Raw genomic sequence first — 20,062 nt, 5'->3', positions numbered from 1 at the left:
AATATTTTTAAAAACATGAAATATGTATAGAAAAATTATAATCTAATTTATATTAGGGTTTTATATCTTTGTTGTGACTGCCAGCTCATTTTGTACTTCTCCCAGTCTTCCTACCCTTATACTAATGCTCTACAAAATGCAAAGTTCTGCTGGCTCGTTTCTTTTGTGTCTCTCAGCCCTTTCTTAGATATTCTTGGACAGAATCTCCATTAAGGGCTTTTAAAGCTTCAAGCCTTCTTACATTTCCTAGAATCAAAACAATATTATGGGCCGGCACCGTGGCTCACTAGGCTAATCTTCCTTTTGCGGCGCTGGCACACCGGGTTCTAGTCCCTGTCGGGGCGCCAGATTCTGTCCCGGTTGCCCCTCTTCCAGGCCAGCTCTCTGCTGTGGCCCGGGAGTGCAGTGCAGGATGGCCCAAGTGCTTGGACCCTGCACCCCATGGGAGACCAGGAGAAGCACCTGGCTCCTGCTATCGGATCAGCGCGGTGCGCCGGCCGCAGCATGCCAGCCCTGGCGGCCATTGGAGGGTGAACCAATGGCAAAGGAAGACCTTTCTCTCTGTCTCTCTCTCTCTCTCTCTCTCTCACTGTCCACTCTGCCTGTCAAAAACAAACAAACAAACAAACAATATTATGGAATACTCTTTTCAAAAACTTTATATCAGTGACTCTCAGAATTTATTGTGCATCACAATTATCTGGATAGCGTATTAAAGCTAATTTGTAGCTCCAGAGATTTTAATTCAGTTTGGTAGAACCTGGAGCAGCCCAAAATTTTGCATTGTTAAAAAAAAAAATCCCAGGGCCAGTGCTGTGGCTCACTTGGCTTATCCTCTGTCTGCGGTGCCAGCATCCCATATGGGCGCCAGATTCTAGTCTCGGTTGCTCCTCTTTCAGCCCAGTTCTCTGCTGTGGCCCGGGAAGGCAGTGGAGGATGGCCCAAGTGCTTGGATCCTGCACCTGCATGGGAGACCAGGAGGAAGCACCTGGCTCCTGGCTTCGGTTTGGCACAGTTCCGGTCGTAGCGGCCATTTTGGGGGGTGAACCAATGGAAGGAAGACCTTTCGCCCTCTCTCTCTCTCTCTCTCTCTCTTTCTCTCTCACTATCTCTATCTGTCAAAAAAAAAAATTCCCAGGTGATGTCCCTGCTGCTGAGCCAAGAGCATATTAAGAGCCACTGATATTCTGATACTCACTGATAACTTATGCACCAATTAGAGGCATAGGGAACATCTTACTTATAATATTTAAATCAATTAATTTATGCATTAATTTAAGCATCAAAGCTAACAAAGGAATATTTATGAGAAAATGGCAGGCCAAGTCATCACTGATCAATAGTAACCTTGAGTGTAAATGGCCTAAAATCTTCAATTAAAAGATACGGTCTGGCCGAACGGATGAAAAAACCAGAGGCATCTATTTGCTGCTGAGAAGAAATTCACCTCAGCAACAAAGACTCAAACAGACTTGAAAGTGAACAGATGAAAAAAGATAATCCGTGCGAATGGAAACCAAACACGAGCAGGTATATTCATCCTAATACCTGTCAAGATACACTTTAATGTAAAGACTCTTTCTAAATGAAAGATCTCCGCGAGTGAGATTCCAGTGGGAAGAACGGGTCATCAAAGAAGGAGGTACCTTTCTCTGAAGGGAGGAGAGAACTTCCACCTTGACCATGGCCTTGTCTAAAAATGATCAGAGTCAGTGAACTCAGGGGGCTTCCATAGCCTAGGAAGCTCATGACAAGAGCCTAGGGTGATTACTGAGGCCATATACAAGAGTGTCAATTTGTTAAGTCAACAACAGGAGTCACTGTGCACTTACTCCTCATGTAGGATCTCTGTCCTTAGTGTGCTGTACATTGAGATTTAATGCTATAACTAGTACTCAAACAGTATTTTTCACTTTATGTTTCTGTGTGGGAGCAAACTGTTGAAATCTTTACTTAATGTATGCTAAACTGATCTTCTGTATATAAAGAGAAACGAAAATGAATCTTGATGTGAATGGAAGGGGAGAGGGAGTGGGAGAGGGGAGGGTTGCGGGTGGGAGGGACATTATGTGGGGGAAGCCATTGTAATCCATAAGCTGTACTTTGGAAATTTATATTCATTAAATAAAAACTTTTAAAAAATTTTAAAAATTAAAAAAAGAGACAAAGAGGGGCCGGCACTGTGGCATAGTGGGTTAAAGCCCTGGCCTGAAGCTCCAGGATCCCATATGGGCACTGGTTCTAGTCCAAGCTGCTCCACTTCCCATCCAGCTCTCTGCTATGGCCTGGGAAAGCAGTAAAAGATGGTCCAAGTCCTTGGGCCCCTGCACCCATGTGGAAGACCTGGAAGAGGCTCCTGGCTTTGGATCGGCACAGCTGCAGCCATTGTGGCCTTCTGGGGAGTGAACCGTAAGATGGAAGACCTCTTTCTCTCTCTTTCTCTACCTCTCTCTGTACCTCTGCCTTTCAAATAAATAAAATAAATCTTGAAAAAAAGATAAAAAATAAAAGAGACACAGAAAGGCATTATGTAATGATTAAGGGATCAATTTAACAGGAAAATGTGACTATAATAAATGTATATGCAAGAAATCCTAGGGCACTTGTCTATTTAAATCAAATGTTAATGGATCTAGAGGGAGATATAGACTCCAATACAATGATGATGGGAGAACTTCAAAACTCCACTTTCAGCATTGGACAGATCACCGAGACAGAAAATCAACAAAGAAGCCACAGAGCTAATTTATATAATGGACCAAAGGACCTAACTTATATCTACAGAACCTTTCATCCCACAGTTGAAGATGGAACTTTCTCCAGGATACTCCATATCTAGGCCATTAATCAATTCAACAAATTCAAAAACTTGAAATAAAAGCTATACATATTTTCCAACCATAGCAGAATGAAGCTGGGAACGTGTCAGGGGATTCCAATTCAATCCCATCATGGTGGCATGTACCAATGCCATCTCACTAGTCAAAATGATCAGTTTCAGTTCACAATTGATCATAATGATAGAATTAAGGGTCCCTGCACCCCATGGGAGACCAGGAGAAGCACCTGGCTCCTGCCTTCGGATCAGCGCGGTGCGCTGGCCGCAACGTGCCAGCTGGGGCGGCCATTGAAGTGTGAACCAACAGCAAAAGGAAGACCTTTCTCTCTGTCTCTCTCTCTCACTATCTACTCTGCCTGTCAAAAAAAAAAAAAAAAAGGATTAAGGGTCAAAGGGATCACAAAAACAAGAGTAGTGTCTGCTAATAATAACTGACAGAATTAAAAAGCAGAAAACAATCCAACACAGGAAGTGGGATATACAGCAGAATCACAGAATGGCAGAGGTCATAAACAACACTCTGGTTTCAGAAGCAGATCTGAAAAAAGCCCATGAGAGTATTTCAGACATGGAAAGCCAAGACACTCTGGCAAAAAAAAGGACCTAAATGAAAGATCTCTGAGTGAGAGCCCAGAAGAAAGTATGGGCCATCAAAGAAGGAGGTACCTTTCTCTGAAGAGAGGAGAGAACTTCCACTTTGACTAAGGCCTTGTCTAAATAAGATTGGAGTTGGCAAACTCAAGAGGCTTCCATAGCCTTGGCATCTCATGACAAGAGCCTCGGGTGATTACTGACATCATAAATAAGAATAGCAATTGTTAAATCAACAACAGGAGTCACTGTGCACTTACTCCCCATGTAGGATCTCTGTCCTTAATGTGTTGTACTATGTGAACTAACGGTATAACTAGTACTCAAACAGTACTTTACACTTTGTGTTTCTGTGTGGGTGCAAACTGTTGAAATCTTAGTATAAACTAAATTGATCTACTGTATATAAAGATAATTGAAAATGAATCTTTATGTGTTTGGGATGGGAGAGGGAATGGGAGATGGGATGGTTGCATGTGGGAGGAAGTTTATGGGGGAAAAAAGCTGTTATAATCCAAAAGCTGTACTTTGGAAATTTATAGTTATTAAATAAAAGTTAACAAATAAAAAATTATAATGAAAGTAAAATAAAATAAATAAAAAGTAAAAAAAAAGAATCTCTTAAAAATATGTAAACACATGAAGACTGAACAACATGCTTCTGAATGAATAGTTGGTCCCAGAAGAAATCAAAAAGGAGATAAAAATGTCTGGAAATGAATGAGGATGACAATATAACATATCAAAACTTATGGGATACAACAAAAGCAGTGTTAAAAAAATAAGTTTATAGCAATAGTGCTAATATCAGGAAATTGGAAAGGCATCAAATCAATGGACTATGGCATCTCAAGGTCATAGAAAAATAATAACAAACAAAATTAAAAATTAGTGGTAAGAAAGAGGGAGGGAAAGCCATTGTAATTCATAAGCTGTACTTTGGAAATTTATATTCATTAAATAAAAGTTAAAAAATGGTGAAGAAATAAACAGAATTGAAACCAAAGAAACAATACAAAATATCAGTGAAATGAAGAGCTGGTTTTTTTTATAAACAAAATTTATATAGCATTGGCCCAACTAGCCAAATATAAAAAGGAAGAAGACGCAGATCAGTAAAATTAGAGATGAAAAGGGATATGTAATAATGGATACCACAGGAAAAAATCATTAATTGCTACAACGGCTCTATGGCAAAAATTTGGAAAATCTAGAAGAAATAGATAGATTCCTGGACAAATACAATCTATCAAAAATGAGTCGAGAGAACATACAAAACCTAAATATACCAATAACCAAGACAGGGGTTTAATAATTAATAAAGACCCTTCCAACAAAGAAAAGTCCAGGAATGGATGACTTTACTGCTGAATTCTACAGATATTTAAAGAATAATTAATTACAATTCTTCTCAAACTATTCAAAACAAATGAAAGGGAGTGGATACTCCAAAACTTCTTCAGTGAGGCTAGTATCACCTTAATTCCCAAACCAGAAAAATATACAACAAAGAAAGAGATTATAGATTGATATCCCTGATGAAGATAGATGCAAAATCCTCATACAAACCAATTGAATCCAAAAACACATCAAAAGGTCATTCAGCTGGACCAAGTGGGAATTATTTCTGGTAGGCCAGGATGGTTCAATACACACAAATTAATAAATGTGATAAATCACATTAAAAAATGAAGAATAAAAACCACATGATTATCTCAATAGATAAAAAGAAAGCATATGATAAAACACAACATCTTTTCATGATAGAAACTTTAAGCAAATTTGGTATAGAAGGAACATTCTTCAAAACAATCAAGGCAATACACTATGAATCTATAGCCAGAATCCTATTGACTGGGGAAAAGATGGAATCATTTCTGCTATGATCCAGAAACAGACAAGGATGCCCCTTTACCACTGCTATTCAATACAATTATGTAATTTTTAGCCAAAGACATTAGACAAGGAAAAAAAATAAAAAGCTTACAAATTGGATAGGAAGAAGACAAATTATCCCTGTTTGCAGATGATATGATCCTATATATAGTAGAAACAAAAGACTCCACTAAGAGATTATTGGAACTTAGTTTGGTAAAGTTACAGGACATAAAATTAACAAATGAAAATCAATAGCCATTGTATACTCAGAAAATAGCCATTGTATACAAGAAAGAACTTGTAAGGTCAGTAGATTCATAATAGTTATAAAAATTTCAAATATCTTGGAAGAAATTTAACTAAGGATGTAAAAGATCTCTGTAATGAAAATTATAAAACACTATAGAAAACAATATTAGAAATCACAAAAAATGAAAAAGCTTCCATATTCTTGGATTAGAAAAATTAATATCAGTAAGATGTCCATAGTACAGAAATCAATTTATAGATTCAATGCAATTCCTATCAAAATACCAATGACATTATTCTCAGATCTAGAAAAAAAAGATGCTAAAATTGACTAGGAAATACAAGAGACCCTGAGTACCTAAAGCAAGATTAAACATCAAAAACAAAGCCAGAGGCATCACAATTCCAGATTTCAGATACACTACAGTGCAGTTATAATAAAAATAGCCTGGCACAGGCACACAAACAGAAATGTAGGATATTGGAACAAAATAGAAACCCCAGGAATCAATCCACACATCTTACAACCAACTTATCTTTGACAAAGGAGCAAAAATCAATCTCTGGAGGAAGGATGGTCTCTTCAACAAATGGTGCTGTGAGAACTGGATCTCCACATGCAGAAGTATGAAACAAGATCCCTAACTCACACTTTATACAAAAATCAACTCCAAATATATCAAAGATCTATACCTATGATCTGAGACCATCAAATTACTGGAGAAGAACATTTGGGAAACTCTGCAAGGCAATGGAATAGACACAGACATTTGAGAGAAGATCCCAGAAGCACTGGCAATAAAAGCAAAAATAGACAAATGAGTTACATCAAGCTAAGTAGCATCTGCACTGCAAAGGAAACACTCAACAAAGTGTAAAGGCAATTGCCAGAATAGAAGAAAATATTTGCAAGCTATGAAACTGATAAAGGATTAATATTCAGAATCTATAAATAACTCATGAAACTCAGCAGCAACAAACAAATAATACAGTTAAGAAATAGGTTCGGGGCTGGCGCTGTGGCTTAACAGGTGGAGCCACCACCTGTAGTGCCGACATCCCATATGGCTGCCAGTTCTAGTAGTGGCTGTTACACTTCCAATCCAGCTCTCTGCTATAGCCTGGGAAAGCAGAAGAAGATGGTCGAAATCCTTGGGCCCCTGCACCCACGTGAGAGACCCAGAAGAAGCTCCTAGCTCCTGCCACTGGCTTCAATCGGTGCAGGTCTGGTCATTGTGGCCAGTTGGGGAGTGAACCAGTGGATGGAAGACCTCTCTCTCTCTCTCTCTCTCTCTCTCTCTCACTCTCTGCCTCTCCTTCTCTCTCTGTGTGACTCTGACTTTCAAATAAATAAATAAATCTTTTTTTAAAGAAACGGGCTCAATATTAAACAGGCATTTTTCAATAGAGGAAATTCAAATAGCCAAAGGACACATAAAAACAAATGCTCATGATTACTAGCCAAAAGGAGAATGCAAATAAAAACCACAATGAGGTTTCACCTCACCTGAAATTAAAAAAAAAAAAAAAACATTAATGCTGGTGAGGATATGGGGGAAAAGGTACCCTAACACACTGTTGATGCGAATGCAAACTAGTACAGCCATTGTGGAAGACAGTATGGAAAGTCCTCAGAAATTTACCATGTTACCTAGCAATCCAACTCTTGAGAATTTAGCCAAAGGAAATGAAATCAGCATATGAAAGAGGTATCTGGACCTTCAAGTTTATTGCAGCTCATTTCACAATAGCTAAGATGCGGAATCATCCCAGATGCCCATCATCTGATGACTGGCTAAAGAAAATGTGGTATGTATGCACTAAGAAATACTACTTAGCCATAAAAAAGAAATGAAATTCTGTCTTTTGCAACAAAATGGATGGAACTGGACACAATTGTGTTTAGTGAAATAAGCCACTCCCAAAAAGACAAACACCATATATTTTCCCTGATTATTGGTAACTAATAGACTAATACAAATGTAATGTATATGAACAAAACTCACATTTTGAAATTGATTATTTTTACTGACCTTCTCTCAACTGTTGAGGAACAGTGTTCTCCTTTTCCTCCTGCTCCTCTTCCTCCTCCTCCTTCTCCTCCATTTCCTCCTCCCTCTCCTTTTTTGTATTTGTTGAATTATTTACTTAGGAGAGAGTTAATCTTATGACTATAAAGTAAAATGTGCCATTGTAAAAATTAAAAGCAAGAATAAGAAAAGAGGGACAGAGGTGGGAGAGGGAATGGGTGGGAGGGAGGGAAGGGTGGGAATTATCACTTTGCTCCTGAATCTGTACATATGAGCTATATGAGATTTGTTCACTTTATAAAAAATTTTAAATTTTTTTTAAAAAGTCTAAAAATGTTATTCAGGGATCAGTCATTGTGACATAGAGGGTAAAGTTGCTACTGGTGACGCCAACATTCCGTATGGGTGCACATTCATGCCCTTGCTGCTCCACCTCTGCTCCAGCTCCCTGCTAAGGCCTGCGAAAAGCAACAGAAGATGGTCCAAGTGTTTGGGTCACTACCACCCATGATAGTCCCATATGAAGCAGCTGACTTCTGGCTTCAGCCTGGCCCAGCACTGGCCTGTTGAATCCATTTGGGGATTAAAGCAACAGATGGAAGATCTCTGTCTCTCCCTCTCTCTCTGTAACCCTGTTTTTCCAAATAAATAATATTTTTTCAAAGCAGTTATTCTGTACTATATTAGATAGAATTCTCCAGTAGAAAATAGGGTAGAGAAAGATGACTACAAGAGTTTTGATTTATTACAAGGAATTGGGTCATACAATTTTGGAGGCAAAGAATACCAACATCTGCAAAGACCTACAGCAGGCAAGCTGGATATTCAAGAGAGTCAGTAAGTTTTCCCTTGTTTGAGTTCTCTCTATTTTTTAAAGATTTATTTGAAAGAGAGAAAGAGACATGAACAGAGAAAGAGAAGATAGTCCATCTGATGATTTACTCCCCAGTTGGCCAAACTCAGAGACCAGAAGCTTCTCCCATGTCTCCTATGTGAGTGGTAGGGGTCCCAACATTCGGCCATTTCTCACTGCTGTTCCAAGGTGCATAAGCAGGAGCTGGATAAGAAGGATTCAGATGCCACTGTTGCAGGCAGTGGCTTTACCCACTACCCGGCAATGCCAGCTCCCTTTGTACCAGTTCTACACCTTAGAATCAGGAAAGCTGATCGTGAATGTTCAGTCTAAACGCTGACAGCCTTCAGACCCTAGAAGTACTCTTTTCAATCCAAGCCGTCAGAGTTGGAATTCCCTCTTCCTCGCCCATTTTCCTTCACTGTTGCTGATCTTCCCTTCATTGGCTGGTTGAGGCCCACCCACACTGGGGTTGCAGACCCCCTGCTTTCCTTATTCTATTTATTCAAATATTAACTGCATCCAGAAACACTCTCACAGGCACACCCAGGGTAATACTTGGTTAAATATCTGTGTATCCCATAGACTAGTGAAGCTGGCACATAAAATTAACCCTCCCAGGTACCTATTCTGCAGCATTTACACAGCTCAGACACTGGAAAAATTCTTTTCTCTAACACATATTAACATTTCTCAGACACATTACTACTCAAGAAAGCCTTCCTGTGGAATGTTTTTGTTCTTAAAAATAAAAATATTGCTATGAATGGGAAAGTTGGGTAATAAAAGACCCTCATTAAATCAACAGAAATTACGAATAAATAGTCTTTGTTATACTCAACAATATAAACAGTATATTCAAGTGAAAAAAAATTAGTGCTCAGTCCTGTTTATTGATACATCTTAGTAAGTATGATGAATACGTTTTATGAATATACTTGAATTTTTATTATTTAACACGTGATATTTCCCCCAGGATAAATTATTAGAATATGTACAAAAGGTTATATGGTTATTTTATGATAAGTGGTATGAAGATAACACACAGCGAGTAAGGGAGGAGAAACTGCAAAACTTCAAAGGAAAATAACCAGTATTTTGGGCAGGCATTTTGGCACAGTGAATTAAACCACCCACCACTTGACACAGCAGCATCCCATATCAGACTGCCTGGTTCAAGTCTCAGCTACTTTATGCTTCCAACCAACCTCCTAATAACACAGCTGGGAGGCAGCAGTGATGGCTCAAGCGCTTGGGTTCCTGAAACTCACATGGGAGACATAGACGGAGTTCCTGACTCTGGCTCCTATCTGGTACAGCCCCAGCTATTTCAGGTATATGGGGAGTAATCATGTGGGCACAAGATTTCTATCTCCTTTCTCTCTGTTATTCTGCCCTTCTAATAAATATATAAATAAATCCTCAAAAAGAAAAGAACTTGCATTTTCCATGGAAAGTAGAAAGTTCAATCTTGAAGACAAAATAAGGAAATGAAGGATACAGTGAAAATGAGAAAATAAAAGCAACCTCAAGCTTTTATATGAGAAAGGACAGCTGAATTTTCTAGCACCCCCTTATTTTGCTTTTAATGCCATGTGGCTCCTCCAGGATTTTTCCACAGCCCATCTTCCCATATTTCCCCTGCTGGAAATTTTACTGAACTATAATAGTGATCAACAATGACCATGAGTCAAGTAAACGCGTAATTACTAGATTTTAATCTACAGCTCAGAATGGTCTTTTATTTATTTATTTAATTTTTGGATTGGATAATTTTTTGAACTTTTATTTAATGAATATAAATTTCCAAAGTACAGCTTATGGATTACAATGATTTCGCACCATAACGTCCCTCCCACCCGCAACCCTCCCCTCTCCCACTCCCTCTCCCCTTCCATTCACATCAAGATTCATTTTCAAGTCTCTTTATATACAGAAGATCAGTTTAGCATACATTAAGTGAAGATTTCAACAGTTTGCTCCCACACAGAAACATAAAGTGAAAAATACTGTTTGAGTACTAGTTGTAGCATTAAATCTCAATGTACAGCACACTAAGGACAGAGATCCTACATGAGGAGTAAGTGCACAGTGACTCCTGTTGTTGACTTAACAAATTGACACTCTTGTTTATGGCCTCAGTAATCACCCTAGGCTCTTGTCATGAGCTGCCAAGGCTATGGAAGCCCCCTGAGTTCACTGACTCTGATCATATTTAGACAAGGCCATGGTCAAGGTGAAAGTTCTCTCCTCCCTTCAGAGAAAGGTACCTCCTTCTTTGATGACCCATTCTTTCCACTGGGATCTCACTCGTGGAGATCTTTCATTTACGTTTTTTTTTTTTTTTTTTTTTTTTTTTTTTCCCAGAGTGTCTTGGCTTTCCATGCCTGAAATACTCTCATGGGCTTTTCAGCCAGATCCGCTTGCTTTAAGGGCTGATTCTGAGGCCAGAGAGCTGTTTAGGACATCTGCCATTCTATGGGTCTGCTGTGTATCTCACTTCCCATGTTGGATCGTTCTCTCCCTTTTTATTCTATCGGTTAGTATTTGCAAACACTATTCTTGTTTATGTGATCCCTTTGGTTCTTAGTCCTATCATTATGATCAATTGTGAACAGAAATTGACCACTGGGACTAGTGAAATGGCGTTGGTACATGCCACCTTGATGGGATTGAATTGGAATCCCCTGGTATGTTTCTAACTCTACCGTTTGAGGTAAGTCATCCTGAGCATGTCCCGAATTGCACATCTCTTCCTTTCAACTTTTATTTAATAAATATAAATATCCAGCTGGCGCCGTGGCCCAATAAACTAATCCTCTGCCTGCGACACCGGCACCCTGGGTTTTAGTGCCGGTCGGGGCGCTGGATTCTGTCCCAGTTGCTCCTCTTCCAGACCATCTCTCTGCTGTGGCCTGGGACTGCAGTGGAGGATGGCCCAAGTCCTTGGGCCCTGCACCTGATGGGAGACCAGGAGAAGCACCTGGCTCCTGGCTTCGCATCAGCGCAGTGCACCGGCTGTAGTGGCCACTGAGGGGTGAACCAACAAAAAAGGAAAACCTTTCTCTCTGTCTCTCTCTCTCACTGTCCACTCTTCCTGTCAAAAAAAAAAAAAAAAGATAAAGAGATAAATATAAATTTCCAAAGTACAACTTTTGGATTATAGCGGCTTTTCCCCCCATAACCTCCTTCCCACCTGAAACCCTCCCATCTCCTGCTCCCTTTCCCATTCCATTCTTCATCAAGATTAATTTTCAATTATCTTTATATACAGAAGATCAACTTAGCATACACTAAGTAAAAATTTCAACAGACTGCACGCACACAGACACACAAAGTATAGAGTACTGTTTGAGTAGCCAAGACACTGTGGGAAAAAAAAATGATCTCTGTGAGATCCCAGTGGAAAGAATGGGCCATCAAAGAAGGAGGTATCTTTCTCTGAAGGGAGGAGACAACTTTCACTTCAACTGTGACGTTGTCTAAATAAGATCGGAGTTTGTGAACTCGTGAGTTTGTGAACTCATGCCATAGCCTTGGCAGCTCATGACAAGAGCCTTGGGTGATTACTGATGTCATAAATAAGAGTGTCCATTGTTAAATTTTTATCTTAAGATAATTTCAAAAGAATATATTTTAAAAGTCAAAAATCATAATACAAATCCCTCTTAATTAAATCTCCTAAACTGAACTTCATTTCTTATAGCCCATCAATAATTGTTTGTATAGATTATAGAGATTGAGAATAAATTTGCAATTTAATCCTGCAAACATTTTGCCAACAGTTCAAATTGAGACAACATTTTAAAAATCAAATAGGAAATCCACAGTTACTTCATGAACGATCTGGTTGATGTTATATGACGAAAGATACATAACAACAGAGCTGCTGCTTGCAGTAAATTTAGAGGATCAAACCAAAGGAAATGGGTGGTCTACAAAGGGGTTGGAACCTAGATGCAACAGTTTTATTAGCAATTCTTAAAATCGAGATGCCTCCTGTTACAGAGCCAGGCCTCCTTGGGGCTAATTAAATTCAGGGGTTAAAAGTAAAATGCAAGAAAACGTTAAGCGTTTAACAAACAGTTGGTCAATTGCTCTAATACTGAGACCCAAGTAACCACAAAATCATTGTCATAAGCTAGAAACAAATTATGTGCTAAGTATGAAGCAAAGTTTATGGCAAAAATATCAAGATCACATAAACACTGCTCATCTAATTATTATTTTGTCAGTGAGGATTCATTAGATGCCTACTTTGAATGCAAGACTAGTAGCAGCTCTGTGCATTGCTCAAGTTCACGAGACAAATGTTTAGAACCACTTGATGATTATTTACATTTTTGCAATTTTTTCCCAAGGACCTTAGGCCATGTTCCACCCCAACTGCCAAGAACTCCCACATTGCAGGAGTCTTTTTGTGTCACATGCCCCAGAGTTGTTGTGTCTCCAGCTCAAAACACTCTGTCAGTTATAACTGTCTGTGTCTTCCAGTCATCTGTTTAATAAGCATTTACTAAGAACCCATCATACTCTGGATGCCAAGTAAATAATAATAATGATAGCAGTAAAGTCATCATCTTTGCCATCAATAAGAGGAAAGTTAAAGAAACAACTGTAACATAATGTGATAAGTATTCAGCAAAGAAGCACGCATATATTGGTGAAAGAATGAGTAACAGCAGGGAGAGTTTCTGGAAGAGATATTTCTTGAGCTGTCTCTTGAAATAGGCAGCATTCACAGGAAAAAAGAATTTGGTTAAAGAACATTAAGAAAATGCTGTGGGAGTTCAAGGTAAATGGCATAAAAGATCAAGAGGCTCCCTTTAAGTAGCAGTACACTCTAAAATAACAATAAAAGAAGGTAAATACATAGATAAGTAGCATGCTCTTTTATTATTGTCAAGTACTCTGTGCTGTATGTGATTGGATTCACTTTACTATGACAATTGGCAGCACAGTAGGTTTGCTTAATACCAGTGCCATCCAAACCTGCAAAAAATGTGTTACATTAAATAGAACATTACAACAGGTACAGTGTTACCAGACACCAAGAATGTTTAGTTTCACCACAATAGTACATGAATGCTCTGTTAGATGCTGCTTATATTGATTAAAACATTGTCTGTGGCACATGACTATATATGACTGCATTATTCCAATTGTAACTACTGCAGAGCATAGAATTTCTAGTCAAATCTATATTATCCCATGATAAAATTTTGAAAGTCAAGAGTAATGTATCCCATTTAAAAAAAATTAGCTGATTCTAAGCATAGAAAACAATGCAACATTTTATAGGTTTCTAATATATAACATTTCTTAGTTAAAACAAGAAGCTGAAATCAGATAAATTTGCTTTTGCATGGCAAGTAGCAAAAGCTATTCACCAACCCCTTTTGAATTATAAAAATACCTTGAAAATAAAGGGTTTTTTAAACTCATAAACTGACCAATTATTAAGGAACTGTGAGACTTATACCATTGATATTTTCTTAAATATGTGTTTTATATGCCAATATTGATCCTAAGTGTTTTAGTTTTTTTAACAACTATGGAGAAATATTTTCAATCTAGAATTTCATGCTTTAAAATAACTGTCTTAAAAATGAAAAGTCTGCTAAATTTCCATTATAAATCATTCTTCCAATATTGAGCCGAGGTGTAATTTAAAATAATTTACAACTTTTGAAACTCACCATAGATTTATTACTTTCCATATAAAGTGTATATAAAATTTTCTCATTTAATCTTACTTTTCTACTTTAATGTGTCTACTCATTTTATAATTTTACTGGTATCTATAGAAAAATCTGTCTGCATTAATTTAATTGATGTCTTTCATAATTCTGAAAACTTCAGCAGCTTATCTTTTCCAAGAATAATATTTTACCCACCATGATAGTTAATTATGACTCAGCTATTATTTACTAATGTCAGTTGGCTTGCCTCATTAGAATGATTTTTTTTGTACACGAAATCCTCTTTGGAGCAGGAGGTAGAAATGATCCTACTGTCACTGACCTGTTCTATCACCTGGGCACTCAACAGTAAACACATGCATCTGTGGAGTCTTCATCCACCGGCTTTGTTTCAGCAAGTGTTGCTAGAGAGTGAAGTCTGTGCTGTCCCAGCCCCAGCCTCTTGTGCCAGTTATAAACAAGAACCTCACGTCAAATATCCCAACATTCTCTTCCCTTGAGTGAGATGATTCCAAGACATATTCTACACTCTATCCCAATAGTCCCCAACCACTCTAACTCTCATTTACAAATAGGGAAGACATCTCATTAATGCAACCTATTATTATCGATCATTTTCCTCTCAGTCTCATTCCCTTCTCACCTGCTGGAGGTCCAGGGTTCACTGTCAGAATAAATTACTTGTACTCACATTGCTGAAGAGAATAAATGAAGTTTAAGAAACAAAAACTAAGGTTTTCCCTGTGTATCTCTGATGGAGAAATGTGTGTAAACACATTCTAGAACATTGATAAGATATTTAAAATTTTCTAATTAAAATTATATTCAAACAATTTTTGTTGATTGTTTAATAACTTTCATGGTGATTTACTTTTTTGTAGAAAAATTTAATAGTAAGAATTCACCCTAAATTTCAATATGTCATAATCATTGGTTTTCTATTTCTAGTTTTTTATCTTAAATTATACATGTATTAAAAGTAAAAAAAAAGTTATTTAAATTTAATTTATATATGGCTTTTTCTTTTTAGTATTTAAAATATTTTAAATTTTCACTAACTCCAACAATTAGTATATAACTGTATTCTACACTAATACAATATTAGATTTTCTTTAATTAAAAAACTTTTTAGAAATATATTTATTTATTTGAAAAATAAAAGAGACAAAGATAACACCCACTTGCTGGTTCACTCATCAAATGCCTGCAGCTAAGGTGCTAAGCCATGTTAAAGCAAGGAGCCAGAACTCAAGCCATGTCTCCCTATTGGTGGGAAGGGTACAATTACTTGAACCATTGCCGTTGCATTCCAAGATCTGACTTAGCTGGAAGCTGGAATCAAAAGCAAGAGCTTGTTATGGAATTCAGATACCAGAGTGTGGTACATAGGCACCTTAACCAATATCTTAACAGCAAAGCTAAACTCCCATCCCTAAAAATTTTTTAAATACAGTTTTCATTGTCTGTCACAAAATTTATTAAACTTGATGAATATACATTTAGCCTGTCCTTACTCAAGGCTGTATAACACTAAGTGCTTTCAAGTTTTCATAAAATTTGTGAAGAAATGTATGTAATTTCATCCAAATATTTGTTTAAATTTTTTGGATTATGTTTAATAAAAACCAAATAATTTTTTCTCCACTTTGTTTTTTCTTCTTCATCTCTCTGTGTCTTTTTTTTTCCATTCTAAAGTTCTCTTTTGTTTATCTTTTGCACTCTTATTTTCTTGGTTGCAATTATTTACATTCATCAGAAATCAATATCATTCTGTTTCCTCCTACTGGATACCTTTTGTTTTTCACCAGTCATTGTAATCATTTTCTAATACAGCTTGCTTTTTCTACTCTAATTCTGGCTGCTTCAAATCATTTTCTGTTTTTGAGCAATTACTGCAGAAATATTATTTGAATACTATTTTTTCTTATACGTTATAGATTTACAAATGTATTTATGTTCCTTTTCATGCATATGTTTCTTCATATATATACATATAAAGATACAAAATCTGAGTTTCCCTAAAACAATATATCATATATATAAAACCGTGTGTGTATATATAGATACCTTTTGCCACATTACTGAAGATATGGTTTTATAACTTTCACAAGCAATGCTCTTTAATTCCTTGAATTATTATAAAATTTATTTCTTGTAGTAGACATAATTTTCCAGTTCACCCATTACCAATTATCTTCATTCATTCTAATTAGTTGTAAACACTGACTGCTTTGAATTGCTCATCTTATGTGTTTATGCTTAAAGTTTGTTAAGTCATCATCTACAGCACTTTAAAAAATGTGTCTGATCCATTTGTCCTATATTTTGGGAAGTAATTACTATTTGTAGGTTGGAAAGATGCGGTGTGTCTTTAGTGCTTGCTTTCTACTTGTTGGTTATTTTATTCATAATAATTGAATTTTTGTATCACTTCCCCACATTAATTTCCCCTCTCTAATTCAGTTTCATGTGGAATCAAATCTGCCTTTAACCATTCTGGGTAAAGCTTTAGTTCTGGGTTTTCTTTGTTCATGCTGTTGTTCTTTCTCTTATTATCTTATCCGTTGCCATCCTCATATGCTTTATTTTTAATTGAGAAAAATCATATTTATGAACATAATATACTTCTATGCAGAAACAAATACTTACTAAAAATTTCTTGTGTTTTAAAGTGCAATACCTCATTTCTAAGGCCCTTATATATTATTTTCATAAATCCTATTGCACATTTTTCTATTTACTATTTTTTTAAAACAATTGTATCTTCTTTCACTGTCATTTCAATGTTCTGTCTCCTCCAATGCTTCCATATTTATCAGAAGGGTGAGGAGAAGGGGAGGGAAGATAACATTTTACCCTAATTTTTGATCTCCTTGAGTCCTGGCAGATAGTCCTTCCCCAGTCTTGATGAAATCTTAAATGGCATAAGCACCCAGCCTCAGCTCCTGCTGGCATTTAATAAATGATAAATCTACATTCAACAAATGCCAAATCAGTTGTGATCAGGTTTCTCAGCATTTGACAAGAGATTCAGAACTTAGCAAGTTCAAAGTTCAAAAACCAGAGTGAGTTATTAAGAGAAGATCTACATGACTGAAGTTTGACAAAAAATATAGGAGAATTAGATTAGAAACAAATATAGGCTTTTTAATTAAATTGTGTATTGAAAAAATCAACATGACGTTAACCCCAAGAATGTTAAGGAAAACTTATCAATTATGACCATATATAAATTTATAGTAATTTCTGAGATATACAACTGAAAGACACTAGGTACTAGGAGTCCAGATAAGTAGACATAAATCTCTGTGATATTTTATCAGAATATAATTTCTGCCATATTTCCTTTATATTCAAGTTACACTAAAGACACCACCTCTTTCTTTATGTACAGAATTTTTTCTCTCTTCCATAGATTCAGAAAGTTGAGTGTCATACATATGAAACCATATAAATTAGAAATCATTGTAAATGAGAAAGAAGAAAGTGGTTATCAGTCTCTCAGATTATTGGTTTTTCTAAAAGATAAGATATGAAAGGCAAATGGAAATTAAAACGAAACAAAAGAACCAAATGTGTTTATATGACAGATCAGACTTATAAGCAAAACATTTTGAAAAGGAAAATTATTTTTGGAAATTAGTGTTCATATGTTGTCTTTGTCTTTGGGTTTGTCTAGTCTTAAAACCTTCAGTTATGCTTTTAATATTTCCTATTTATGGTTCACATGAAATGCAGTCACAGGGAGCAAGAACATGTTTTCCATTATCTAGCTGTTGTATGTTGATATATAAAACCAAAACCATCTTGAATTCTGTAAGCTTAGATAGCCATGTAAGACTGATCATGAAGCCTTGTTTTGACTACTAGTGATGTCACAAAATTAATAAATTATTAGTATTTAATAAATATCAAAAACAGTTTTACTCCAAATACACTTAGCCTTATAATAAATACAGCTTGCAATATATTATCTTTTGAAAGTAAAATATTTTCACATGGAACAATTCAACTTGAAAAGTATTCTAAGTATAAATGAATAAAGAGGTAAAAATTGAAAAAAGATGGTCAGCTAAGAGTAACTTATAATTGAGCTTCTATTGCATATGCAGACAGCAGTTAATTCAGCCCAGATTAGCTAGTGCTTAAAGAAAGTGAAAGCATGCTTTTGTTGTTGATGTCTTGGTATGGGCAACATAAGTTCTTTTTGCCTCTAACTGAAGATACTTTGGGCTATCTGCCATGCCAGTACTGCTACTTTCACACTATTTCACAAAACTATTGAATGGGATACCTTCTAAATGTGATTTCCACATAGTATCTTTTTCTTCAAGTTAAAGTCTGGAAGTCCAAGATTGAATGGGTGTTAAGAAAACAAAAACAAAAACAAAAACAAAAACAAAAAGCATCCTGCACATCATTATGTCACACCAACAATATGAAAGATAATTTTCTTTCTTCCACTCAACCAGTCCCACTGTTGCAACATTGAGACACAGAGAATTATTACTTGTACAGTGATCTGTTCAGATATAGAAACCATGCACACAGGAACAATGATGCAAACATAAAAATAATACAAATATAATTTTTCAAATTAAGTCTTAGGGGGCAGGCGCCTTGCCTCAGTGGGTTAATCCTCTGCCTGCCGTGCTGGCATCCCATACGGGTGCCAGTTCTAGTCCCAGTTTCTCCTCTTCCAGACCAGCTCTCTGCTACGGCTTGGAAAGCAGTGGAGGATGGCCCAAGTGCTGGGCCCCTGAACCTGTATGGGAGACCAGGAGGAAGCTCCTGGCTCCTGGCTTCAGATTGATGCAGCTCCAGCCTTTGTGTCTATTTGGGGAGTAAACCAACAGAAGGAAGACCTTTCTCTCTGTCTCTTCTGCTCACTGTTTGTAATTCTACCTCTCAAATAAATAAATAAAATCTTAAAAAATGTAAGTCTTAAGTTAAAAATAAAAAACAATAGAGAGATCTCAAAAACTTAGTAGGGAAATCATTGTACTATTCACCAACCTAAAATTAAATGCCTTGGTCATGAATTTTTGAAACAATATAGTTTATAGCATATATAGGTTATGGCATATAGATTTATTAGTATTTTAGAGTTGGAAGGGTGGTGATAACCCATATTAAGCTATCTACTCTGACTAACCAGCACAATTTAAGAATATGTGCTGCCAACATAGAAATCTATAGTAATCCAGTTTCCTTCGTAAGATCATAAAAAACTGTCTCAATTCTATAATTCATGGTGATAATTCATCCAGAGATTATAACTGCTATTGTCATCTGGCATCATTTCATAAATGGCTAAAGGGCACAAATTCTAGGAAAATGAATAAATCAATAAGTTATAGTAAAAGGATTTTTTGCAATATTTCACTGCAAAATTCATTTTTAACTTCAAAACACTGTGCACTTCTTGATCTATAGTGATCATTTCAATTTGGCTTTCATGCTGAGCATTGTAAATTCAGAGTAAACAATAGTTGAAAAAATAATGAAGTTCAGATTAAAAGTCCACAAACAATAGCACAATTAACTATCTTAATAGAATCTTGGAAATAAACACTGACTCAGATGCCAAGGAGTATAAGGGAAATCTAATGAAGACCTGGGGAAAATCAGGCATCAGCTCATGGGAAATGCAAAACTAACTTTCCTCTCTTTTTCTATTGTCCTTGTTTTATCTTCTTTAGAATCAGGTCCCTAGGGTAATTTCAAGTATGTACTCTAAAGTTAATTGCTTCTTTACATTGTTTTTACTTTTAGACTTAATGACTGGAGAGTAGTGGGAAAAATAGTACCAACATTTAAAAATGCAGGGAAAGTATTCAAATTATTCACATTTAAAGGTTGTTTTCATGGACATTTAATGGTTTCAGTAAAACCACATTTGAATGACTAAACTAATCTA

At 36.5% G+C, this 20,062-nt stretch overlaps 1 long non-coding RNA gene across 3 annotated transcripts in view; it reads right to left on the bottom strand.

Moving 5' to 3' along the window:
- Nucleotides 1–20,062, bottom strand: part of LOC103350845 (uncharacterized) — an 86,319-nt gene that overhangs the window by 46,902 nt on the left and 19,355 nt on the right. The window lies entirely within an intron of this gene.

This window comes from Oryctolagus cuniculus, chromosome 8 (genome assembly GCF_964237555.1).
Source record: "Oryctolagus cuniculus chromosome 8, mOryCun1.1, whole genome shotgun sequence".
In the NCBI taxonomy this organism is placed as follows: domain Eukaryota; kingdom Metazoa; phylum Chordata; class Mammalia; order Lagomorpha; family Leporidae; genus Oryctolagus; species Oryctolagus cuniculus.
This window is presented reverse-complemented; position numbering and strand designations above follow the sequence as displayed.